Genomic DNA, 27918 nt, shown 5'->3' with positions numbered 1-27918 from the left:
AAGGAAACGTAATAATGTTCAATGAGAAACAGACAAAAAGGGATAACTATTAACCCTTTCCAGAACTCTATGTAAGATAGTTTGTACTGGGTCTGTGTATTTAAAAAGACTAATAAAGTCAATGGCAACTTTACATATTCTGGGAGACAGTAGTCAGTCCCATAAAATGGAATTTAAACTGGTAAGTCTGAAAGACACCCCTGTGTCACTGCACTGAAGGTGCTGTGTAACACACAGTAAAATGATGATGCCTATGGAGTAGGTGAGGCTCCACAGTCTATGAACACAAAAATGTTAAACACACACAGCAAAACACATGTAAGAGTGGGAAAAAAGGCTCACACTCTTACCAGGTGAAACAAAAAATAAATCCTAGAAATACAGCAAAGCTGCTGAGGGACTCAACAGGTAAGGGAAATTAGCCATTCTGGAGAATTCTCCCTAACAACACCTGATGAGGTCTCTAAACAAGTCTGGTCTATGAAAACCTATTCCAAACAGGTTGAGCCCTGCTCCTCCAAAATCATCAAGGACAATATTGACACTCTGCTCCAGCCTTGGCCGACCTCTGCAACCTCTTTTTCGCCACTGGAGTTTTCCCCACTTCTCTCGATCACTCTCTTGTACACCCTCTGCTAAAAAATCATCTGCTGATTCTTCTATTCCAGCAAACTATCGCCCAAACGCTATCACTCCTTTCTTGGACAAACTCCTGGAGAAGTTGGCTATCTCCCAGCTCACTCTTCACACTGAATCTGTTTGCTGTCTCGATGACCATCAGTCTGGCTTAAGAGCAACCAGAGGCACGGAAACTGCTCTTCTGAACACCCGTGAAGACCTGCTCTCAAATCCTGACTTGAACTCTCCGTCTGTCCTCATTCTTCTTGACCTCTTTTCTGCTTTCGATCCAGTAAACCATAACAACCTGGTCTCCCATCTCCGGGATAACCTGGGCATCACAGGTCAGGCCCTGGCATAGCTCGCCTCCTTTCTCTCTGACCGTCCTTCCCAGGTGGAATTTGGATCCTTTCTCTCCTCTATCACTCTCTCTACTTGTGGTGTCCCCCAGGGATCTAACCTATCCCCCAGGTTCTTCAATGTCTACATGGCCCCCTTGGGCCACAGGATTTCTACCTTCACGTCTAACTTTCAGTGTTATGTGGGTGACACACATCTCTCTTTCTGGTTACCCTTAGCCGCCTCCTCCTCCTCGCTAAGCCCTGACTCTCTGCCTGCAATTCATTCCTGGTGTGCTGAAAATAATCTCTACCCCAATGCCAGTAAGACAGAGATTGTCCTCATTGGGACCTCTGAGAAACCTGAAGGTTTCTCCTTACCTGGTCCCCAGGGATCTGTCATCCAGATGGCCAGGACATGGCCATCGCTATTGGATTCAGTTCCAGGGGGTGGACAAGTGAGGGAGGATGACCTGACTGGGGGTCCTCAGGGTGTGGAATACATTTTCCCCATCCTACCATGTAGGATATTCAAAAGCACTGCCCCCCCTTTTCCGACACAAACACTATTCACGACAGACCAGAGAACAGACTACACCAGAGTCGTTTATCTGACATGTCCCAATAGAAGTGTCAGGCAAAGTCAGGCAATTAATCAGAATAACACACAGCTGACGGCCCTTTCCCTTCCCCACAGGGATAAAAGCAGGAGCAAGAGAGCCCAATATGAGCAAGACAGACCGCACAACAAGACAGCTATCCAGTTCCGGTGGTTCCAGAGGAGCAGAAAGGCTGCGAATATCGAGAGGCTGACAAGGAGAGACACGACTTCACACTTTTCGACACAGACCTGCAAAGCCTCATCAGAGATGTCAACGCTGATAAGCGGGAGCGAGGGAAACTTCTGCTACCATGGTACCAGCCTTGACTCCGATAAGAGCCAGGCTGTCGTGAATAGAAGTTGCAAAATGGCAAGATGAACTAAGTTCAAAGGACTGTAAAAGTGTTAAAGGGAGACAAGTTGCAGAGGGAACCTGCACCACCTGGGTGCTAACTTGAGAGATTCTGGTTGATCCCGTCTGAGTTTCTACAGAAACCAAAAGGCCGTAGGAGAGCCACCAAGTTAGGTCAAAAGTGGTCATTCAGGAGGTCAAACAAAACCATTTTTCCAAACAAGGATCTGGGGGTAGATCGTTATCTGCTGCAGTTTTCTCTATCTGGAACAGCCTTCCTGCCTCTCTCCGTCTTGAGTTAGATCACTTTAAGTTCCAGAAACTCCTCAAGACCTTCCTCTTCTCTTCTTCCTTCTCTCTCCCTCTCCCCTGCTAACCTCCTGTCTTTTCTCTCCTGCCTCCCTCCTCCTTCTCTTCCCTAACTCTGTTTAGCTTCTTGCTGACTGGTTGCCTGGTTCACCTCCAGAGACTTACAGGTCCCAAGCCCCCCACCCACGGCCAGTTTTGCACTTGCCTCCGGGCCTCTGCACTATGTTAAGCATTACTGAACTTTCAGTTTACGATCTAGGAGAGTGGTAACCTCTCTGCACTTAACCCAGGGCCCTGCTGGACTGGGCACACTTGTTTCCCCCTTCCTCCCTCATTGCACTACCATCTGTACACTTGCATGACCCAAATTTACCAGGACTAGTAAGTACGTTTGTGTGTCCTGTCCCCCTCCTCTTTTGGTCTCCCCTTCCTAGCATGTTTCAAACATAGGGTCCATCTACAAGAGTGTAGTTTGCAATGTACATAGTCTATTATATTGAACAGTGTAAGGTATGTCTGCGGTTACATTGTTGCCTCGAAGGACATCATGAATAGACAAGCGCAAGAACATGTGAGAGTGCTGCATAACGTATACCTTCTTTAAAGACTGTATTGCCAATACCTGCCAACGCATGGTCAGGAGATAGACCTTATGGCTTGTGAATTGTTACAGTGTATGCAAGAGCAGACAGAATCGTTCACATCTGACATGCATACCTTTGAAAAGAAAGACCTGTTTGGGGCATTTTCTGAGTTTCTTCTAACTTGTCAAATAGAACAATGACAACTGGATATTATTTTCATTTGGATATGGCTGTAAAACCAACAACTGTACCCATTGCTCTAGTCAATAAACCTTACCCCATGTCAAGATAGCATTATTGAATTAGTCTGCAGTTGCAGCAGAAAACCCATACATTTTTGAATCCAGCAGTGCTGGATCCTGATTATTCTAATGTATTTAGGTGGGCAGTGGCTTGTTGAAATGTGTCATGCCATGTACTTAGAATTTGTTTATGCAGTTTGTTATGAAGGTGACTACTCCATGAATCCAGTTTGAAATGTTTATTTATATCACAAGAGTACAGCTAAATATGACAGCAGTCAGCCTTCCACATTCCAGGAACCTACAGCACGTTCCATACTGCAGTCAGGGATTGCTCAGTATAGTAGCAGAATATATGACACAGGTGATATGTACTATGAGCTGCTTTTCATTTTGCAGCATTTTGTCATTAAATTGGGCACAGTCTGAAAGGTTTGACAATATAAACATGCATTTTTTTATTTTGGTTTGCTAATTGGTCTTTTCTCCATGCAGATCATGCAAATGTCTACTTCTTAACGTTGTTTTAGCTTGCTCTGTATATACAGTAATTCATAGTATTTTAGCTCACATTGGGTCTGCTGGCTGATACATATTTCGTAGAGGTTTTCTGCAGTGAAAGTGATGCCACAGGTTTACATTCCTATGCTGCTCAGTGTGGTACAGCAGTCTTTTTTGACCTAATATTTGGAATGCAGATTCACATTTAGCTGGTGTTAACTTTAGGAGATCACACAATACAACAACCATTTTCGTCCCAACAGTTCTTCATTTGCAGTCTTAAGGACATTGAATTCTGAGGTGAATGAAAGCTAGCATTAAGTTCTAAACCATGTTTACCCGAACTATTAGGAGAACTTTTATTTCATATAGAATTCTGCCTACTTCAATTGCAGTCTCTGATACCATAGTTTCTTTTGATGCTCACCATGGAGATTTAGGAGTTGGTAAAAAGTTACTCTATGTCACGGGTGGCTTCAGTAACTCACAGAATCTAAAGGATGTTTCACAGGTGATTATTTTGAAAATGGTAAAAATCAAAGTTTTTATTCTGGCCAGGGTGTGGGCAGGGTACTTTATCGTGCTTCTGTGTCTCAACCTCTCTTTTCCTCTTTCTACTCTAAACTCCTCTCTGCGCTCCAATCTACTCTGGTCTCTGTTCTCCAATTTCCTCTCCTCCCCTCTACCCTATCCTCTCTACTTTCATCTCACATCTCCTCTCTCTACTCTCACAGCCACTTTCATTTTCACAGTCACTTCTCTTGATCTCACTCAATCAACCTCCTATTATTTATTATCCCCTCTCAGTAGGACTATCAAGCTCTCACTCATTCACAGCCTCCACTTTCCAGTCAGCTACTGGTCTCTTTCACAGCCAATACATCACTTGCAACAAACTCGAGCGCCAGTTCCACAACACTCCTATTCACAGCCCTTTCTCTGCCTGGTGTCTCAGTCTGCCTCCACTCCAACTGACCTCACTCGAGCCCCCCTCACTCATTGTGGCTCTGGTGTGGTTTGTATACCCCTGACTTTCTTGGACTTTTGCTCCCCCCTCATTGGTTGCCTTGATTGTGTGACTTTGAATTATTCTGTGCTAACTCATCCCACGGGTTGGGCCACAAAGTCTGGAGTCTTCCTAAACCCCTCTAGACCCACCCCATTGCGTGGTTGTCATGGCATCCAAGGCAATCATAACATCTTGACATTATTGACAGACTTCCCACTCTTGCCTGAGCCCCATTTGTTGTCTCATTGGGTTTCTTTATCCCTCTATATTTTTTACTTTTTTTATTCTTGGTTTAACGGTTCGTTGCAGTTTTTACAAGATTTGTGTCATCTTTAGGTGTCTGTTCTTGTTTCTTTTCTTTAAAACCTCATTAGTCGTGGTCCTTGTTTTTAAGGTTTGGTCTTATTCCCGTGAGTTCGCGATTAATGTATCAAGATGTAGGCTGTCGAAAAATGTTACCACTGCAATGACTCCTTTTGTCGTTTTGCCACAACTCAAGTGGTCCCATCAATGTTGCTCTTCTAAAATCAATGCATTTTTGAACAAGTGGCCCATGTGGGTTTCTCTGTTTTGTGTTGTTCCTTTGCATGTTGAAAGTAAATGTCTTAGGGTTTCCACGTTTTCCTTGATTTTACAGAAGCAACATTTGTTGTTAGTTGATCTTCCTCGGATTGCAAGTATCTCGTTGGTTTTTAAGAGATTTAAACAGATTCTTAGGAAAGTTGTTCATGTTCCTTTATTTGGAAATGTTTTCAAGTAATCGATTGTCTTGTTGACTTTTTGTGAATTCAGTGGAAGATGTTGAGTGAGTTTGTTTTTCGCTGTGCCCTCTAAGGTTTGGATCCAATCCCAGATTTTTAGTCTCAATTTTGTTTTGTTTGGACTTTCTTCTAGTTCACTTTCCGAGCTTCCTATTTCTCTAAGTAGGTCGTTGTTTTTCTTTGCCCATGCTGTCAGCATCTTGTTATGTTTATTTTCCATTTCCTCTCTGATTAGTTCGAAGGTTTTGAAGTTAGAGATTTTGATTTTACGGTACAGCATCAAGCCATTTAGTGTGACTGTGGCTTTGAGGGAGACCAGCATAAGTTCTCTTCTTATTGACGCGATTGGTGTTGATTGCGGTAGGTTTAATGTTCTTTTCCAAAGGAAACCTTCCAATCTTGACCAGATGCTGTCTGGTATCTCGGGCATCGCTTCTGTGATGTATAGAATGGCCGGAATTGCTTTCGACTCGTAAAAGTTGATTGTCGCTTGTATCGAGTACCTGCCGTATTTTTTGTCCACTTTTTTTGTTTGTGCCGTCACCAGTTTTGTTTTCACCTAAAGTGTTTCCTGCATTTGAGTTTCTTGTCTGCTGCAGTTGATGGTCACTCCTAAGTATGTAAAAGAAGTGGCTTGTTCCATCTTTTATCCTGCATTTGACCATCTTGTGCTTTCCTTTGGTTTGTGATGTTTTTCCAAGATCAAGATTTTCGTTTTTTGGATATTAATTTCCAGATCATTTTCCTTTACGTATTCCTGTAGCCCATCTAGTCGATGTTGGAGACCTATTACCGTGTGGTCGAGCAATATTATATTGTCTACTTACAATAGGCGACCGATTTTGCCATTTCCTAGTTGTGGAGGGAAAATCCTTAAATTGGTATCATGGTGCCCAATGTCACCCATATAGGCGTTGTACAGTGCAGGTGCTAATGGGCAACCCTGCTTGACTCCTCTTGCAGTTTCAATTTCTTTTGATAACTGGCCCGTGCCACTGAGTCGCACTCGCATGGTGGTCTCTGAGTAAAGACTTTTGATTGGGGCTAGAATTGTGTTTGGAAAGTTCCATGTTGTCAGTGTGTACCAGAGTCTGTCTCTGTTTACTCTGTCAAACGCTTGGCTTAAATCCACAAACACCAGGAATATTCTCGGTCCCCCATCCAGGATTTTAGCATTCATGGCACGCAGTGCAAAGATGTTTGCCAGTGTCCCTGAGTTTTTGACGAATCCTGACTGGAAAAGGTCTCGACATTCTGAGGATGTTGCCCAAAGTCTGAAGCTATCCAACAGGAAGGATCCGAATAGCTTGCCAAGCACATCTAGGAGTGCTATTGGGCGGTAGTTCTCAGGATCTGTTTTTTCATTTTTCTTGTAGATGGGGACTACATTGGTTGATTTCCAGGAAGGTGGTAGGCTTTTCGATCTGATACATGTATAGAAGATGTCCATGATTAATGGGACCCAGGTCTCTCTGTTCCTGTTCAGATCTTGGTTAGTGATCCCATCCGGACCCGGAGCATGTGAAGATTTTAGTTTTTTAATGTTGCCTTCAATGGAGTCTCTATCGTAGTCCAGTTGCCATGTTATAGTGGTCTGTGGCTTTTTGTACTGGGTATCTGTTTCTGGTTTGCAGAAAAGTTTTGAAAAGTGTTCAATCCATTTTTGTTCACCTACAACATATCTTGTGTGAGTTGGTTTGTCAAATCGATCAGAGACCAGAAATCTTTTGTTCTTTTCCCACTGAGACATCTTAATATTGCTTTCGAGTCCTCTTGGTACAGCATATGTCTGTGATGTCTCAACCAAGATTTATAGATTTTTTTTGCCGTATTTGCTGCTGTTATATTTTTTTTGGTTGGTCCTTTCTTGGCTATTCTAATTGCATGTCTCATGGCCTTTCTTATCTCCATGAACTGCTCATTCCTGAAATGTAGACAGGTTGTAATTTGTGTGGTGTTCTTCTTACATGCTTGTAGGTATGGATTTAGTAACGGTCTGTAGTCCAGTTTTCCCAGGACCAGTTTTGATGTTAACCCCCCTTTAGCTCTATGATAGTTGGCGGTGACTTTTGCTATTGCTAAGCTCCTGCCCTGTTGGGACGGTTCTATTTGGTGATCCATGAAGTGGAGTACGGGAGTTGGTGTTGTCTCCCAACCAGTTTGTAGTATGTTATGATAGCTTTTCGAGGTTCTTCTATATCCCTGTATACGTATCTTGGGAATAGACGGCACTCTGATGGGCATTAGCTGTTAGAATTACCTCTTTGAGAGTGGGCTTCTGCAGTTGGTACACTATCTTTTTATAGACTAGACAAGGCAGCAGCGAGTTTATTAATTGTTCTGGGCCAGCATCTCTTTTGTATCTGCATAGGTCCTCCACCTCCTCCATTCATTCAGTACATCCTTTACCCAATAGGACATATGCCACATGGTCTTGCCTTGCCATAGTAAGAGAAGCCAAAGTTATATTTTGTAATGCTCCCAGTCCTAACCTAGTTGCTCCAATATACCCTTCTTCAGTTGTTCATACAATGTGGATCCATCAGGATACAGAGTTTGGAAGGCATGTTGGGGCTCACCTGCAAGGAGTGGGGCTATGTATCAAGTACAGCATTCTTGGTTCCCTCCAGCCGTTTCTTCCATTGTTCTGAAATTCATGAAATAGGATACTGGGTGTTCTCTATTATGTAACTTCTGTAGAGCCCTAATTGGTCAAACAGGATGAGTATACCTCACTGAAATGGCTCAGTGTGCAGCTGCTTCAGTCTCCCAATGCTTTAATTTCATGACCAATTGGACCTCCAATAAAGCTCTTGACAGATTTCATGATTATAGCCGCTAACTTACCCCTATTGGGGCTAATTCCTCTTGCAGTGTTTCAACTGGGGTCTGAACATCTTCTTCTCCCTCATCCAGACTAGTGAATCCTCCCCACTGTTTAAATGGGGGAGTTCTTGTGACAGCAGCCAACACACTCCCAATGGATTCTGTCTTCCTTAGATGACTTGATTCTGCCCAGGCCTCCCATTTTCAGTGGGCTATTGTCGGTTCCAGTGCCAGGATTGTATGTACTTTCGGGATCGTCTACTTCAGATGGGGTATGTTTGGATCTGAATGATTCCCATGAATTGTGTGATGTTTCTGGTGGAGTTTCCAGGTTTAGGAATCATAATTATTTTCACAGCTCACAGATCTATCTACCCAGCGTCTCAGGAGCTGCTATCACACATGACACCTCTGCCACCGATCTTCCATCTGTTTCTTCTGCCTATGAGTGACCTCTGTATCAGGGCCTAAATAATCCAATGATGACACTACATATAATGGATGGCTTTAATAACTGAAAGACTCTGAAGAATGTTTCAGTGGTGTTTTTTTTTCAAATGGCAAAAATCACTGTTTTCATTCTGGGCAGGTGGGGGCAAAATTATCTAAAGGGATTCCTTCTCTCAATATTCAGTTGGCACCCTTTACCCTAAACCATGTGTGCCAAACCTCCAGGTCTTCCAGCTAGCAATCGATAACAGGTACTATCTAATGCTAGCTGTCGGTAAGGGCCTACAACAGCATTTCTCATCAGTCTGGTTTCCTCCAATGGTGTTTCTGTGGTACTCTTACCTAACAGTCCTCAGGTTTCACAAAGGCCTGAAGAACGTGGCTATTGGCCTAAAGACTAAAGACTGGCTCTCAGAACTGGGACTAAGAATCTTGAAATCAAGCTTATTAACTATCCTCTATAGGTGTTACACCTGTGAACATTGTAATACACTGTTGAAGATTGTTTGTTTTTATTGATGTATGTAACTGGTTTCGCAACAGCGTCCTAGAGCCCTTGGGCTGAGGCACTTTACACGGTGTGTGGCACAGTGTGTCAGGTGGAGTCTGGAGGCGGACCGCTGTGTTTCTTCTTCGAGGATTGTGCAAACTTTGACCTTTTTCTACATAAACCCCGTGCAGGCGCGGAGCGCGGCGTGGTGTGTGGCACAGTGTGTCAGGTGGAGTCTGGAGGCGGACCGCTGTGTTTCTTCTTCGAGGATTGTGCGAACTTTGACCTTTTTCTACATAAACCCTGCGCAGGCGCGGAGCGCGGCGCGGTGTGTGGCACAGTGTGTCAGGTGGAGTCTGGAGGCGGACCGCTGTGTTTCTTCTTCGAGGATTGTGCGAACTTTGACCTTTTTCTACATAAACCCCGCGCAGGCGCGGAGCGCGGCGCGGTGTGTGGCACAGTGGGTCAGGTGGAGTCTGAAGGCGCACCGCTGTGTTTCTTCTTCGAGGATTGTGCGAACTTTGACCTTTTTCTACATAAACCCCGCGCAGGCGCGGAGCACGGCGCGGTGTGTGGCACAGTGTGTCAGGTGGAGTCTGGAGGCGGACCGCTGTGTTTCTTCTTCGAGGATTGTGCGAACTTTGACCTTTTTCTACATAAACCCCGCGCAGGCGCGGAGCGCGGCGCGGTGTGTGGCACAGTGTGTCAGGTGTCTGGTGCCGGGAATCGGAGTAGGAAGACGGAACCCAGAAGACGATCGGCGAAGTGACCTGAAGGAGAAGGCGTTTGGTGGGAAAGAGCGCCTGAGGTACTTCTGCCCCTTCTCCTTCCCTTTTCCCCTTCTCCCCCCTCCTCCCCATCTACCTCTCCCCCTTTTCGCTTTTCGCCTTCCTCTCCCTTTTCCCTCCTCCTTCCCCTTCCCCGTCCCACGTTCCTCTTCCCGATCTTACCTGTGAACCTGTGAACCTCGTGAACCCTCTTCCTGCTTTCTGCCGCTGACTGTCCTTAGTCGTTTTTCAGCCACCCGGAGCTGCAACGACGGACAGCAAGTGTCCACTTGTCCGTCCAGCGGGGTTTACCAGAGCGCCATCTCCACCATGGCTTCATCGGCCTCCACCAACGAAGCAGAACCGGGTCGATGGATGCGCAGTAACAAACTGCAACCTGAACCCGCAATTGACCCTAGTACCACGCCTGAGCGAGTCCCGCCGACCCCCATAACGCAGGCACCCCCCAGCAGGCTTACCGCTCCGACGAGTGACTATGAGCCTGAGACCGTCGGTGGACGACCTAGGCGGTGGTCTGCTGGGCAGGGGGTGCTCATAGTCGAAGAGGCCTGCGAGCGGAGGTATAGGCAGAGCCCACCCCAGTTGGTGCTCCCAGGAGAGTTGGGGGTTGAGGGGGAAAAATCTGAAGTAAATGGCACGCTGCGAACCGAGAGGTCGGAAAATGGTAGGTCGACGTCAGTCGCAATTCACAGCACTAACGTGCCGCAATGTACTCTGAGTATTTGCCAGGATACGACACCAACACCAACAGCAGCAGAGTCCCATAGCAGGGGGGCCAGCATGGTGACATCAAAAGATGAGGCAGCCCCGTGCGACGAAGAAAATAGCGATGACTCGGTGTTTGAAACACAAGACTGTCTAAATTCTTCAGGCCAGGCCTCTTCGACTGGAACCAGAACAGCCAGCAAACCGAGTATAAGACCTAGAAGATCTAAGAGCCAGGAAAATAATGGAAATGTAAGCACAAAAACTACTGACGTGTCAGCAAAGAATTACGAAGCTATATCATCACTTGACTTCGACTCTGAATCAGAGAGGGAAGAGGACAAAAGTCAAAAGAAAAACCAAGAAGTCTCTACGAGACCAAGACTCTATAAAAAAACAATGAAAGACAGATCAAAAGAGAAAGTCCCGGATGGGAAGGCCTGTGTAAAAAAAGGGCGGAAGGCTGGCCTTAAAGCTACAGTAGGAGGCAAGAAGCCGATAAGACCACCAACACTCCCCTCGCTGAAGGACTATTTCTTAAAACATAGCAAGAGGAAACTGCACTCTGATCAAGAGTTGTCTGACGCGGAATTACTGGAGGCGGCACAAGAACCCCCGCCAGTGAATAAAATCCGTAAAACAGACCTAACTGAGAGTAATCTAGCACCTAAGATCAAATGGCACGCACGCAAACCTTGCAATGAAGACGGGGCCCTAGTTGGAATAAGGGTGGAGGCCCGCCCGCCGAATAACCCGCCTAAATCCTCGCCACTATTGGCAAACCCACGGCTGGAGCTCTCAAGGAACTCAGAAGAAGAAGCGATCACGGACGAATTGAACACACTGTCTAACCTGGTGGGCGAACCAGCTCAAACAACAAGACTCGAAGAGCCTAACCCCGTGCAGATGAACTATTTAAATGATCCCCGACCAACAGATCCCGTGAAAGAACCACCAGTAGCACAACAGAACCAAATCCCACCACAGAGTGCGTGCACGGAGTTGAGTGACAGACCATCAATCAGAACAAGACACACTCAGGCAGAAGACTCCAACGCTTGGACCCGCCCTCACACACAGTTCAATAACAACAGAACTGGGGCGGACAAATCCGCCGACAACCGAGAGTGTGCATGAGTATTGGAAAAAAACTACATAGAAAGGAGACAGCAGCTACAAGCCGAAAGAGGCTTACACACGCCGATTAGACTAAGAGGACAAAGCGACATGTCGGGATTGTCTGACAAAGAAATACCATCATCCAAAAAAAAGACGGACCTCCTGACTATTATGTCGGCACTCACAATAGCCCTCAATCCATTCAGCAAACTCTACGAATCCATCCACGAAGCTCTAAAGGATAATACAACAATGATTACTTCTCTAAAGGAGAAATTGACATTTATAGAAGGCTATGTAACAGCCACAGATCATAACTCAAAAAACATGCAACTGAGCCTTGAAGAAAAAATAAAAAGTCTGGGGAAGGAATTGTCTAACATCACCCCCAGAGTTCAACACACTGCTGCATTAATTACTAGCAGTACCCAAACTGAAGAAGCATTAACAAAAAAGAAAGACATAGCTCCAATCTTCGCAAAAAGTCCAGCGAAACTGTGAGAAGCGCTCCCAGTGACAAGACAAGTAACAACAAAACCAATCAATGCGAAAAACCATACAGAAGGGCCGCTCCTGCGCATCCCCAGAAAGAGGTCTCCAGTATACGCAGCCAGCCTATCGACCAGTCCTCAAACTAGGAGTGCTAATCTACAACACCCGAGCCCCATTATAACAAGAGTAAAAAAGGGCAACAACAACCCAGACATTGAGAGTACCCAGAAGAACCATGACCAGACAGCACTGTTAAATGGGCCCTGTGACGCAAGCCCCGACCCTGATTCTCCAAATGACTGCCAGCTGGTGGAGTATGCCAACGCTACTTCACCTCCATCAGAATCATCCCGATCTGAGGACTCAAAGAGCCCACCCAGAGAAGAGCGAAAAACAACAAGGCGACTTAGTTCGCCGAAAGAAGGGACTATGGGCTCTAGGAGGTCAAGCCGTCGGGAAAGGCAGCGCTCGAGCTCACCCAGTCTGGGATTAGAAGCGATAGAAGTTCTAAAAATTAAAGAATCGAAGCACCCCGAGAACAGAGAAATCGGAAAGCCTGCTTGGAAGTCTCGAACACAAGAACAAAGATACCATCGAAGACCCTCGCCCAAAGACCGCAGCAGATGGACAGAAACTATTGCAAAAAAAGAGCTAGAACTCTCTGATACCTCCTTATTTAAATTAGAGCAAATCTCGGCAAGAGACAGCTACATGGTTCTAAACAGAAGAGCGGTCCTAAAAGTAATATCAAAAGTAGACAAACTTCGGCACCTGTCAACAAGTGACTTGGTTCTGATAGAGCCATATCATAGAGACCACAAAGCCAAAGCCTACCTGCATGTAAGAGCTAATGCTCTAAATGAAGGGCCCCTAGAAATATCAAAAGACCTTCAGCGCATGGGCCTAAAATTGGAAAAATTACAGACAAGGAGAAAGGAGATGGGGAAGGGCGCAAGGATAGAAGAAAGTCTTGCGCCAAGAGGGAAAATTGAGCCAAAAGTTCCTTCAGCCTCAGAAGAAAACAGAAGAAGAGTCCGCCCGGTAGACCGCCAAAAAGAAGAGTGGAGAAACCAAGACGTTTATCCTCTGTAAGAGGATTCAATTCAACACTACAGCTAAGTCAACGCCTAGTCTATAATACTGAATGAAAACCCTTATTGATATATCTTTATGTCCAGTTCATGCGTTCTGGATGACTACCCCTATATAACACCCCTCTCTTGGAATCCCCCTGACCCCACTGAGCCAAGAAGTAGTTCTGTTTTGCAAGTTAAAAGGTTTATTTGATAATTTAAAATATATATATATCACCCTTTATAATAAATTAATAATTGAATATCACACTTAATCTGATATGATAATGATTAACAACGGAGAATCTGGCACTAGCACACTTCTCTATAATCAATAAGGAGTTGACATGAAATGGATAAGGTAGCACACAGGTGAATAGGAACAAAAGAAGAAGGTGGTACAAAATGCTTTATAGAGTTCAAATGGATGCAAGGTTGAATGAATGAAATGCAGTATAGAAATACTCAATATGATTTCAACAAAACAATGTAATCACTTTTCTCTGGCAATCCCCTCCCCCCCTTGATACAATGCAAGGAAATGGAAGGAAGCACACAGTTTTCAGAAATGCAATCAACTGTAATTCAGTTCACCCCAGCAAGCTTAGACTACAGAAGTTTAAAAACACAGGCCCAAATTGCTTTGAGATGTGCTGGCAATTCAGTGAAAAGTATGCTAAAATGCTTTTGATTCCCTTTCAGAGGTTCAGGGTGAGTGGTATCTAGTTAATATTAGCTCAGGCTCACTCTTGCAATGATTCAGGAATGATTAGCAGGTTAAACGAATTTCTGGCAAATGGAAGGCAAGCAGCAGCTGTTTTTACACGAGGAGAAATTTGCAAATCGCGGTAAAATTCGCGGATGCGTGTTCCGCGATTGCGGTAAAACTATAGGGGGTAGGAATGCGGTTCTTAGTGCGATTAAAAGCTTAGATTCTCAACTTTCAGATGAAAGTTACTGCAAGTCTCTAGCACAAACGGTTGCAGAGATATGAGCGATTGAATAAAGGTCGTTTTTCAGATTTGAAATTTTAAAAGCTCAAAATGACAAGTGACAGATTTTGCAGCTAGAATGACAGGTGACAGATTTGGAGCTATCAGGCAGTTCTACTTAGGTTAAATAGATTGAATTAGATGAATTTAAACTAAGAGATTGGTTCTACACAGTTCTGCTGGGTACTCACACTATATTCTTGAATTAAATGGGCCTCATCACGGATCTGGTCAGGGTTTTAGACTGGGCTCTGGTCTCTCTCTGGGCACAGCGTCTGGTCTCTGGAACTGCTCGCTCTCTGGTCTGGTCTCTTAGTTCTGGATAGATTGAAGTCTCTAGTTTGGCTTTCTGGAGGTTGATGAATTTGAAGTCTGGATCTATGGATGTTGTATGGTCCGGCAGAGCGCGTTGCAGCAAATGGAATTGAAGGTCCCTATCTGTCCTGTCTGTCTGCTTTTATGTGTTTAGAATGTGGGTGTGTTCTAGCATCACTGACCCTACCTCTCTCTCAGCTTCTAATTGGTCAAACTTCCATTTCTCACTTGATTGGCGAAGCTAAGTTGTGTCAGAGTGATGTCATTTTATGGCTTGCAGATAGGACACTCCTCTGTCAGATTGCACACATTCTATATTTGATAACAAAAGACATATTTCACAGTTACACAGTTGCTTGAAATTACATATACATGGTGTGGCTGAATTTAGCCATGTCTCTGTCCAAATCTGTTGTTTCTAAGAGCTTGCATTCAGAAATGGCACATAATTGACTTTTTAACTGATTTTTCAATTTCTGACATTGACCCAACTTTACATACATGTGCGCAGGGAGTATGGACATTAACTGATGAAGTTTCAGATTTTTAACATGCATACATTTAGAGTAATATCCACTTTTCCGCTGACACCCCCTGAACATACCACCGGTTCTAAAAACCTCTTAAACTGTGGGCAGAAAATCACAAGAATTATGGTATCATTTATAAAATTTTCTCATGTCCGCTCTATGAATGATCCATCTTTTTAAAGTTATGTTCTGGCTCCAAAGGGGTGTGGTTTCCTCTCAGCACAAGGTAGAAATACTGGTTTATCCAGTTCTGCCAAGCCAGCTTCTGTCCCCAGTTTCTCCCCCTCCCAGTTTCTGCCAAGAGTAAGCCACTTTTACGACCCCTGCAATATAAGATTTGCTTGGGTCCTGAAAGGCTCATTGTTCAAGAGGAAGCCATTTATGATCCTCTCAATAAACCCTCTGCCTGGGTGAAGGGAGTTGCATTGTTCACTCTCCTGCAGAGCACAGGTAATTCAATTATCAGATAGATGGTATATTCTTAGTGTGGCCAGCAAAAAGGCAGATAGTCCTGGGAACACAGCTGTGACTCAAGTTTCACTCCTGATGGGGGTAGTTGTCAAGCAAAATCAAGTTCCTTAAGCCAGACTTTCAGCTAACTGTCATGTTTTTTGTTGCTTTTTAAATTAACTTGCAATTTTACACATGCAGCTAGAATGCTGATTCTAAGTGCAAAACTATGACATTTCAACAGTTACAAAGGCATGTGACACCAAACATAGGTCACTCATTTAATCTAAACATTTTCGATTTTAGTGTCTTTAAATACAGTGCAACTTAAACTGCTGACTCCATAGCTCAGCCAGTTTTGTTATAAGCATTGTTCTGGGCTCTTCATTTCCCAGATTTTGTAGGCACACAAAACTCCATTCTGCCAAATGTCTGCTGGTGTTCAGTGAATATTTTGCACATGTTGCAATGTTTGAAAATAGGCATTTTGAGCCTGCCTTCAGAGAAACACAGGGTGGTTTTAAAACGCCGGCTTTTGGATAGTGGTGAGTACTGGTACTGCACCCATTTTTGGGATTTAATAAATGAATTCCCCACAATTCTAGGTTGCATTTGGCAATCAGCATTGCCATTCCCAATGGTTTCAGACTACTGTGCGGGTAGTCCAATGGTGGTTTTAAAGCGCTTTGAAGCTAACCGGCGCTACTGTTTTTCCTTTGGCAACCCATTTCCCTCATGGCAACCCGGCCTATCATTCTCGCACTGGTGGGTGGCAAGTGAGGCAACCATTTTGGTGTGCGTACAAACTGCGCAGCTTTCCTGGATTTCGGCGCACATGTGGGTTTTCCGCCATCTTGAATTTTCTAAGCCCAAAGCACCAAATGTTGTAGCATGATAGCTTAAACGTGGGTCAGGACACCCAACAAGCCCCCCTACGCGACTGCACTTTGAATTCGAGTCGATGGGGAGTCGCGTGCCCAAGGGTTTTGACCCACGCACCGGTCTGTCCGCATAATCTTCTTCCTCTTCTGTAGATGGCACAGTTCAGCATCTTCTTCTCCATCCGGTACTGATCGATCAGTTCTCCTCGCCAGTCCTGATGGGAGTATTGGGCGGTCCACTGGGCCCATTGGATCTTCGTTCCCGGTCTCCGGATCGCCCTCCTTGGCCCGTCTTCAGATTTTCTTTCTCCTAGGACGACAAAGGAAGAGCGGCAATACCTACTCATAGACGTTTTTCCACCACTGTTGAGATGGTGGGGCAGCATATGCATTTCATCATAACGAAACATTACAACATTCTTATTTTGAAAAAGAACAGTATAACTAAAAGACAGTTTCATGCAAATCACAATATTTTAGAGACTAGATGTGGTATGTTTTATGGTTGGAACTGAATTAGTCTGAGACAGTACCCGCTAGGATTCCAGAGGATTCCTCCAGTTGTTGCAGAGTGTGCCTGGGATGGCAACATTTCAACTGGTTTATGTGGACCCACTTGTCTTCCCCCTCTGCCGAACCGCCTTTGGGGATGTGGATTTTGTAGGCCACAGGAGAGATCTTGTCGATGATCTCAAAGGGTCCTTTCCATGTAGGCAAAAATTTGCGCTGCTTGGCCTGGTTTCTTTGGAAGTTGTATAGATAGACCCGGTCCCCCACCTGATATTCCTTCCTGGAAGTTTTCAGGTCATAGTGGGTCTTCATGCTATCAGCTGATCTTTCTAGATTCCGCTGAGCATAAGCAAAAGCATGTTGGAGGTGTTTCCTTAAATTCTCCACATACTCATGAGTAGTGGAGGCATTTATCAGTGTCTGCTCTTGGGTCCTATAGAGCAAATGCTGGGGAAGCACCATCTTGCGTCCAGTCATCAACTCAAATGGTGACATTTTGGTTGCAGATGAAGGGGTAGATCTGATGGCCATTAGGACCAGAGGTAATCGGATATCCCAACTTGGCCCAGAATCTGCCACAAACTTCTTTAATATGCTCACAATTGTCCGGTTATATCTCTCTACTGCCCCAGAAGAAGCTGGTCTGTAAGCAATATGCAGCTTTCTCTTGACCCCCAATATCTCCCACATCTTTGTCATTACTTCACTGGTGAAGTGGCTACCTCTGTCTGACTCAATCCTTTGAGGTAGACCAAAACGGGAAAAGATGTGGTTAATCATCAAGGCAGCTGCAGTTTCTGCCTTGCAATTTGGGGCTGGGAGACATTCCACCCACTTGGTAAACAAGCATGTCACAGTCAACATGTACTTATTCCCCCTAGCCGAGCGAATCACGGGGCCTACGAAGTCGATTTGTAAATCTGACCATGGCAGTGTCATCCCCCTCTTTTGGAGAGGCGCGCGGTGCGTGAGGGATGATGGCTGAAATTGTGCACACACAAGACACCCCTTCAAGTATTGGTCGAGGTCCTGCCCCATGTGTGGCCAGTATGCAACCTCTCTTAAGATTTCCAATGTTGTGTGAAACCCCCTATGACCGGCAGTGGCCGCATCATGGGCGTGACTTAACATCAGGCTTCGGAATGAGGTAGGAACCACCCACTGATCATGGCCAGCTTTGGATTTCCTTACCAACAAACCGTCTTGGATCCGGAACATTTTTGGACATTTCATCAACACTCTTAGGTCCTCTTTCCCAATGTAATCGGTATCCGTCAGGGGAAAGTTCTCAGGGTACTCAAGGTGCTGGTAAAATTTACCAATAATTGGATCCCCCTTCTGAGCAGTAATCAAATCAGCATCAGGGGTCTCCTTACTCCATTGTGCAATTGAAAGGTTGTTGTGAGCATTTGTCTGGGACCTAGTGATGGCAGTGACCTGGATTTCCCCCAACAGGGACTCAATCTCAATTAGATCCCCTTGGATGGCCCCGGTGTTGGCCAGCTGATCAGCTAAGTCATTTCCAGTTTTGTCTGGTCCCTCTACTTTGGAATGACCCTTGATCTTTTTCCAATAGATGGTCATCTCATTCGAGGTGACCAGATCATCAATGTTTTGGATCAACTTCCCATGTTTCAAGGGTTTGTTGTTAGCACATAACATGCCTCTGGTTTTCCAATTAACCAGGTGCTCCACGAACCCGTTCCGTACATAATCCGAATCTGTGATTATGACCAGTTCGTGGAGTTGATGCTGGACAGCAGTGAGGATGGCCTGATGCACAGCCATCAATTCTGCCACCTGACTACTTCGGGGACCAATTTTGTATCCAGCGGAGGGTTCTGGGAACTCATTCACCCATGCATTCCCTACGCCGGCCACCAGTTCTTTCTCCCCGTTGTTGTCAACATGGTAAGAGCATCCATCCACATACACAGTGGGCATTCCCTCACACTTGTCTTCTTCAAAGACTTTGTGGGGGGAATTAAGGTATGCCTCCATGTTGTCCTTTATTTTTAGACTTTCGTCCTCGAGACAGTTTTCTCTGGCACAATCATGCAAGTCAGCCAGACCTTGCGCGAGGGGACTCTTCTTGTTTTGGCCATATCGGACCTCCACAGGAAAGCCTTGCATTGACAGAATCCAGGAAGTAATTCGGGAATTACTCACATTTCCGGCCCGGATTCTGTCACTTTGGAGATATTGCAGAGGCTGGTGTGGAGTCTCCACTATGATGTGTTCCCCCTGGATAAACGGGCGGTAATTCTTCAATGCCCACACCGTTGCCAGGAGTGCCTTCTCACAATCGTTGAATTTTTCCTCCACAGAGGATAAAGTTTTGCTCGCATAGGAGATTACTTTATTGACCTTGTCATGCTTTTGGTATAATACGGCCGTCAAGCACGTATTAGAGAACCCTGTCTCCAGGAAGAACTCCTTGTTTCTGACAGGGTAAGCTAGGCAAGGCGCTTGTGAGAGGTTTCTCTTGAGTTGTCTTACTGCCTCGGATTGTTCTGGACCCCATTCCCACTTGACCCCCCCCTTTAGGAGATGAATCAGGGGTCTGGTGATCTCTGCGTAGCCCTCAATGAACTTTCTGCTGTAATTAGTCAGTCCAAGGAGGCTCCTTAGTTCCCGCAGAGTTGTGGGGTCTTTTAGTTTCTGAAGTGCTTCCACTTTCTTTTCCTGGGGACAGAGGCCCTGAGGAGTAATCTCATGCCCCAAGAAATTAACACGGGTTCTACACCACTGTGCTTTCTGAAAGGAAAGTTTTGCTCCGGCGGCCCTCAACTGTGTCAGAACATAACGGATCTCCGCTATGTGTTCCTCCACAGATGAACTTTTGATGAGGACATCATCTACATAAGCCAGGTTACCCCTCGCACCCAGGTCGGGCATGGCCTCATGTAGGAAAATGTTGAATTCATTGCCGGAGTTGAGGTATCCGAAGGGAGTCCGGGTCCATGTGTATTGCTGGCCCCCAAAGGTAAAAGCCAGTTTGTATTGGTCCTCCCTACTGACAGGCACGGTCCAGTATCCATTGGTCAGGTCTATTGCAGTGAATACCTGTGACCCCTGGATCTGGGCCAGCCCTTGGTCAATGTAGGGCAGAGGCCATCGGGAAGTATGGACCCGTTTGTTGAGCTCCCTGAGGTCAGCACAGAGTCTCCACTGGCCGTTTGGCTTCAATATTCCCAGCACCGGATTATTGAAGGTGCTGTGGACTGGACGGATTATTCCCCGGGACTCAAGGTTCTTAATTATTTCAGTAAGGGACTCCATTGATGCGAGAGGCAAGCGATATTGCTTCACAAACACTTGTGTCATGCCAGGGTCCGTGGTGATTGTTGTTGTGTGGATGTCAGTGCGACCACAGTCATATGAGTCTACCGCAAAGAGATCTTGGAAATCCAAGAAAACTTGTTTCAACTTTTGCTTTTGTTCCAGAGTCACACAGGCATCAGCTAGGTTGACTCTCTCTTCCACCATCTGCCTGAAGCCTGGAAAAACTTCTGGTTTGGCTATCTCAGCGGCCTCCTCCAGCTGGGTGGAGAAGTCCCTGGTCAGAGTGCTGATTTGGACTGGAGGCTTCAGGTGGGAAAGGCAGCCCTCATGGACCTGGAAAATCACCTCATCCCTCCTGAAGTCACAAGTCACATCTTCCTTACCATAAGGGCAAGAAGTGTACACCAGGAAGTTCCCCCCATGCCGGGTAAAAATTCTGTCTGGTGTTGCGTTGTCATCACTGCCACTGTCAAAACAGTCCTTGGGGATTGGTCCTAACAGTTCATTTCCAAGATCAATGGAGAAATGTCGGTCATCAACCGCCATTCCAATAATGGTGCCTGCGGCTAGAGTAATACTCTTTAAGTCGCTGTTATCCACCTCTATTGGAATGGTGTCATGTTCTATGTTGACTAATGGTGTTGGGTTTACCCCTAACCCTTGCTGTTGGAGAGAAGCATTTAGATGTATGTAAGCATCAGGGTTTTGCAAATATTGTCCTCTTTTAACTTTCACTTCCAGGGAGAATTGTCGGGTCCTTTCTGGGATGGTGACTTCCTCTTTAATCTGAATTTCAACTGCATAAGGTAGCAATTGGGATGACCTAAATGCTTTTTCTGGATCATCAAAGCCCAGGGGATTATCCGCTAATCGGGACCAAGCTTTGAAGTTTATTAGGTCCAAACTAATGGCAAAGCGATTGAGAATGTCACTGCCTAAGTAAAAGGCGGCAGGGACGTCTCGCACGACCCAACAATTGTGGACTATGCTCTTGTTGCCAATGGAGATTTTGAGCATACACCTGCTTGGCAGGAGATGTTTGGAATTAGGCGCTGCCAGGTCCATTTCCCATTTGTCTATCAGTTTGAAGGTGGGAATGGCTGGATCTTTTGGGAGTTGGCGAAACATGGCTTCGCTGATGAAGCTCTTACCGTTGTTCACACACACTCGAGCGAGAACAGAGTCCTTCCCATCATTTAACTGAACAGGGATGAACAACTGCTCTCCAATTTGCTGAATATCAGCCAGGCTCTGAGCTGATTTCACATCTTTCTGGACTATAGGAGTGGGAGTTTCAGATTGTGGATTAGTATAGAATCTCAGAGTGTTTCCTTCCAGCGTGGAATACCACCTTAAACTGGAAGGAAGGTTGATTTTCAGAAATAGAGAGGACCCTGCATCACCAGTCTGTTGTCCTACTGTATTACTGTCACGTCTGGAATTTGGCTATTCTGGAAGTGAAATTCTACTTGGTCAGATTTTTGTTCAACCATGTGGCAGGTGCCGTTTAAACTAACATGGTTGACACTCTGTTTTAATTTGATTGGTCGGCTAGTCTGGGTCCAGAGGACCCTGTTTACGCAATCTATTAGGGGTGACAACCTTCTCAGGAGGTCATTCCCTAGTAAACAAGGGGTGCCCTCTGGGGTCACAACTATGACCGGGTGTTTCAACTTATGTCGCCCAATTTTAATGTCCAAGTCTGCCGTCCCCTCAACGGGAATTTCCTTCCCGTCAAAGTTCTGGAGTTGTCCAGGAAGAGAGGTGAGAGGAATTTGGTAATTCTCTCCCCTTCCTGCATTCAGTTCGTCAAAGGCCCTTCTGGACAGAAGGGTAGCTTGAGATCCAGTGTCCACCAGTGCCGAGATTGTACCCTGCCCCTGTACTTGTACCGGGGCATAATATCTTCCCTCCTTCTCCTCAAGGGGGCACAGGTAATGTACATTTTTGGACAACTGGTGGGCTAACTTTCTGGTTTTGGACATTGCTAGCGAAGAGATTTGGGCAGAATTCTGTGGAGAGTCTTGGGAATCTGAAAGAAAAATTTGGCAACTGGAGATCAGAGCCATTGTGGGTTCCCCTGGTTCCAGTTCTGGGCCGCCCCCCCCTTTTTGGAGGCAGTCCCCAGTATGGGTTTGAACCCGGGGATTTTCTTGCTGTTGGTTCTGGGATGAGATGGTGGGCGGCGGTAGCCCAGTCTCCACATCTCCCCAGTCTGGATTTGCATCCCTAGGGACCCATTTTTCTTTGGGAGGAGTTCCCCCCTCTCTGAAGGAGAAGATCCTTTTCCCAGGATCCTCTGAGGATCCCTCTCCCTCAAATTGGAAGACCTGTACCTCCTCCTCAAACTGAGTCTGTTTGGGTCTTTTGTTTCTCCTACCCCCCCTCTGCTCCTTAGGAGGCAGACTTTCAGGGGCAAGAGATTTTGTTTCCGGTTCCTGGGTTTCCAGGGGCTGTTTACAAGTGAGGAAGGAAGCTTCCTCCAAGGCTTTACACCCCCCTTCCCTTTGTGCCTCCTCCCTGGGAACCGGTGAGTTATCGGGGTGCTGCCCCCGTCATTGTTCTGGAGTACCAGGTCCAGAGTTTGGGGCATTCTGTTCCGGCATGCCCATCTGGGGGTTCTGCTGCGCCCTCAGTATTTGACCCAGATCCCGTGCCATATTTTGGACCTGGCGCTCTAACTGGGAAACCCGCTCAGGCTGATACGGGGCCCTGTTTTCTCCCCTGGGCTGATCCCGGGAAGGGTAGCTGTCCCTCCTCTGGTAATACCCCGGGTTGGGAAGATTTGGGTACCCCTCCACCCTTGGCCTCCCCTCTCCCGGATTAGGTTGTCTGGGCTCAGGGAATTGGGGAAAGAAGGATGGATGATTTTGGGGTTGGAAATTGGGTGGATACCTGGGGAAAAAGTTCTGCCCAGGATTTGGAGAATTTCTGCCCTCCTGTGGGAAGTTGGGAGGGAAGTTCCCTGGGTTAGGTGCTTGACTGGATCCCCCCCCTTGGGCTGGAGGAGTCCACACATAACCCAGGATGGGTCGATTTCCCTTGTAACGGGGACTTACATAATCAGGAGAGCGAGGGACCCCATTTGTGGGGCTGCCTCCTTGGCTCTCTGTCTGTGACTGACCCGAGGACCTTCTGGGCCTAGCATTATTAGGTGCAGGTAGGTTTTTAGGCCCCCCCATCTCCAAATCCAAAACGGGGGTAACCTTTACCTCTGCCACCTTGGCAGCAGCAGGGGTGCTGTTGGCTTTGGGGTTTTTCTGGGCATTACTTTTGCTATCTACCGGTTTCTGCACCTCATAGATCCGGGTAGCCTGTTCAATGACCCAGTCTAAAGATCTTTTCTCGTGAAAATCCCTCACGAGCTGGGTCATGATATATTTGGACAAGGCATGGAAAAACGTATTAATGAACTCTCTACTATCTGTGCGCACCCTTCTGGTGGTTTGCGCAAAAGCACGCTTTAACTCCTGCACAAATTCTTGTGGGGCCTGATCCTCCCCACATTGCAAATTGTAGGCCGCCTTGCGAGCCTCTTGAGGATTTCTGTGAACAGAAAAATGTTTCAAGGTGGCCGCCTTATAGGTGGACCATCTTAAATGATTTTGGTCCTCCAGCCCCGCAAAGAAACTGGAGTATTCCGGGGAGAAGGTCCACTTTACATATTGAATACAGCTTTGGCTGTCCTTCAAATGGAAAGTCTCCATCATTTGTTCAAACAACTCTAAGTGCTCCCAAACAGAATACTTAGCGTTCTTATGGTAAGGCGTGATGACGCTCCTGATCGCCTTAATCTGCTTTAAGGGGTCCTTAAGCAAGGCCCTTTTTGCCTTATTGGCCTTTTTGGTTCGGGTAACCCTTGTCCATTCGTCCTCGGACTCAGAGGCACTGCTCCCAGAGGTTCCCGTCTGTTCTTCCAGGTTTTCCCGGATTCTGCGAGCCTGGGAATGGATGGCAGAATGTGGGGACCTGGTCTCCTGTGTCCTGCGCAGTTCAGAGGAGTCTTCAGATTCCTCCTTGCTGCCAGGATTTGATGGGTACCCCCTCCACTGACCTAACTGGGCAGAGGTTTTCAGGATGCCCTTAATGGGCCTACTCTCCTGGGGTTCCCCACTGAACTGTACTGTACTTGGGTGCCCATACCCGGATGCCCACCCCTCCATTCCTGAGTGGTACTGGCCTATGAGCCCCATACTCTTAGCTGGATAGTAATCTGCCATCCCTGTGGCCCTGTGCTCATGTGCGCCAGGGGACATGGGGGTGGTAGAGTCCAGGGACTGGGGGAGATGAAGGCCCCTGGTGGTAGGGCTCCTGCGGTTATGGTCAGGAATCTCTCTTTCCCAGCGGACCTCATCTCTATCCGCCCCTGCTCCCTGTTGCAATGCAAGAGCCTGCATTTGTGCTTTCAGTTCCTCTGTTAAGGCCTTACTCGACTCTATCAGTTTCTCCTGCATCGCTACCTGTTGCTGGAGCCTCTCATTGTGCTGGCAGAGAGCCTCATTTTCCCTCTGTACTTCCTGGTTGGTCCTGGAGAACTGGCCAGTCTTTGCTGCAGGAGGGTTACCTCCTGAGCTGTGTCCCTATTGGCCTGCTCCTTTCTTGCTAGAGCATCCTCCACCCTCCTGGTGTGCTCTAGCAAGTTCTGGTGTTCTTTTTGGAGGTCACCCAGTCCCTGGTGGGCCAGGTGATTTTCTTCCATTTTTCTTTTTAAATGGCAGACTTCCTGGCCTAAGGTATCCCTTTCCTGACTAAGAGCCTGCATCTGTGCCGCCAGGTCGTCCCTTTGCCTTTGGAAGGCACCAGCATTCTGGCGCTCCTGATCAAACTCTGCCTGGGTATCCAGGTCTTTCAGAATTAGTTTGTTGCTCTCTGCCTTCACTCTATCTAGGTGGCCTTGCAGGGTGACTACCTGCTCAGCACATACCCTGTTGAAGTCCAGTTGTTGCTCCAGCTTTTTCTGGTTTTGCAGTAGGGAGTCCAAACCTTCTTGGTATTCCTTCTGCAAGGCCAGAAATCTGGTATCCTGTTCTACCTTTTCCTGTTGCAGCACATCCATATCCTTCTTTATTTTAATGATGTGCTGCCTACTATCATCTTCTGACTCCTGGCTCCTCTGCAGCCTCTGCTCAGAAGAGACCAGGTCAGATTGGACCTTCTCTAACGCCATCTGTTGCCTATTTGCCAGATTTTGGCTTTCAGCACATCTATCCTGCATGTCTCCCATATATAGGTACAGGTATGCCGCTATCCTAACAATCTTGTCGTGTTCATCTTTGGCCTTAGGAGCCATATATAGTTCACTCAGGGCCACATGTAATGGACCCTGATCTCTCCATGAGTCTGACCCTGTTTCAGTGACCTGTCGCGTGATGGCCTGCAACCAGGCATCCTGGCCCTGTTCGGTCCATTCACCTCTCACAAATAGCTTATGCAAGAGGTGCTCTCTGGCTATTTTCATATCTACCAAGGTCGTCATTCTAGAGATTGGTCTCTGTCCTGACTTACAGAAGTTAGTATTTTATTTTTGCAGAACAGAACTTTTCTTGGAGTGTCCCTTTTGAGGAATGCTTTACAGCGTAACACAGCGTGGTGATCAGACCGGATATGTGTATCTGGTCAGCTGGCACACTGTATTAATCTGCACAAGTGGTATTCTAACCCAGAATCCCGGATACGAGCCCCCACTTTGTAAGAGGATTCAATTCAACACTACAGCTAAGTCAACGCCTAGTCTATAATACTGAATGAAAACCCTTATTGATATATCTTTATGTCCAGTTCATGCGTTCTGGATGACTACCCCTATATAACACCCCTCTCTTGGAATCCCCCTGGTCCCACTGAGCCAAGAAGTAGTTCTGTTTTGCAAGTTAAAAGGCTTATTTGATAATTTAAAATATATATATATCACCCTTTATAATAAATTAATAATTGAATATCACACTTAATCTGATATGATAATGATTAACAACGGAGAATCTGGCACTAGCACACTTCTCTATAATCAATAAGGAGTTGACATGAAATGGATAAGGTAGCACACAGGTGAATAGGAACAAAAGAAGAGGGTGGTACAAAATGCTTTATAGAGTTCAAATGGATGCAAGGTTGAATGAATGAAATGCAGTATAGAAATACTCAATATGATTTCAACAAAACAATGTAATCACTTTTCTCTGGCAATCCCCTCCCCCCCTTGATACAATGCAAGGAAATGGAAGGAAGCACACAGTTTTCAGAAATGCAATCAACTGTAATTCAGTTCACCCCAGCAAGCTTAGACTACAGAAGTTTAAAAACACAGGCCCAAATTGCTTTGAGATGTGCTGGCAATTCAGTGAAAAGTATGCTAAAATGCTTTTGATTCCCTTTCAGAGGTTCAGGGTGAGTGGTATCTAGTTAATATTAGCTCAGGCTCACTCTTGCAATGATTCAGGAATGATTAGCAGGTTAAACGAATTTCTGGCAAATGGAAGGCAAGCAGCAGCTGTTTTTACACGAGGAGAAATTTGCAAATCGCGGTAAAATTCGCGGATGCGTGTTCCGCGATTGCGGTAAAACTATAGGGGGTAGGAATGCGGTTCTTAGTGCGATTAAAAGCGTAGATTCTCAACTTTCAGATGAAAGTTACTGCAAGTCTCTAGCACAAACGGTTGCGGAGATATGAGCGATTGAATAAAGGTCGTTTTTCAGATTTGAAATTTTAAAAGCTCAAAATGACAAGTGACAGATTTTGCAGCTAGAATGACAGGTGACAGATTTGGAGCTATCAGGCAGTTCTACTTAGGTTAAATAGATTGAATTAGATGAATTTAAACTAAGAGATTGGTTCTACACAGTTCTGCTGGGTACTCACACTATATTCTTGAATTAAATGGGCCTCATCACGGATCTGGTCAGGGTTTTAGACTGGGCTCTGGTCTCTCTCTGGGCACAGCGTCTGGTCTCTGGAACTGCTCGCTCTCTGGTCTGGTCTCTTAGTTCTGGATAGATTGAAGTCTCTAGTTTGGCTTTCTGGAGGTTGATGAATTTGAAGTCTGGATCTCTGGATGTTGTATGGTCCGGCAGAGCGCGTTGCAGCAAATGGAATTGAAGGTCCCTATCTGTCCTGTCTGTCTGCTTTTATGTGTTTAGAATGTGGGTGTGTTCTAGCATCACTGACCCTACCTCTCTCTCAGCTTCTAATTGGTCAAACTTCCATTTCTCACTTGATTGGCGAAGCTAAGTTGTGTCAGAGTGATGTCATTTTATGGCTTGCAGATAGGACACTCCTCTGTCAGATTGCACACATTCTATATTTGATAACAAAAGACATATTTCACAGTTACACAGTTGCTTGAAATTACATATACATGGTGTGGCTGAATTTAGCCATGTCTCTGTCCAAATCTGTTGTTTCTAAGAGCTTGCATTCAGAAATGGCACATAATTGACTTTTTAACTGATTTTTCAATTTCTGACATTGACCCAACTTTACATACATGTGCGCAGGGAGTATGGACATTAACTGATGAAGTTTCAGATTTTTAACATGCATACATTTAGAGTAATATCCACTTTTCCGCTGACACCCCCCTGAACATACCACCGGTTCTAAAAACCTCTTAAACTGTGGGCAGAAAATCACAAGAATTATGGTATCATTTATAAAATGTTCACATGTCCGCTCTATGAATGATCCATCTTTTTAAAGTTAT

The sequence above is a fragment of the Ambystoma mexicanum genome, chromosome 6q, assembly GCF_040938575.1.
Source record: "Ambystoma mexicanum isolate Mex_15411 chromosome 6q, UKY_AmexF1_1, whole genome shotgun sequence".
Taxonomy (NCBI): Eukaryota; Metazoa; Chordata; class Amphibia; order Caudata; family Ambystomatidae; genus Ambystoma; species Ambystoma mexicanum.
The sequence above is the reverse complement of the archived record's forward strand: the minus strand, read 5'-3'. Positions refer to the sequence as shown.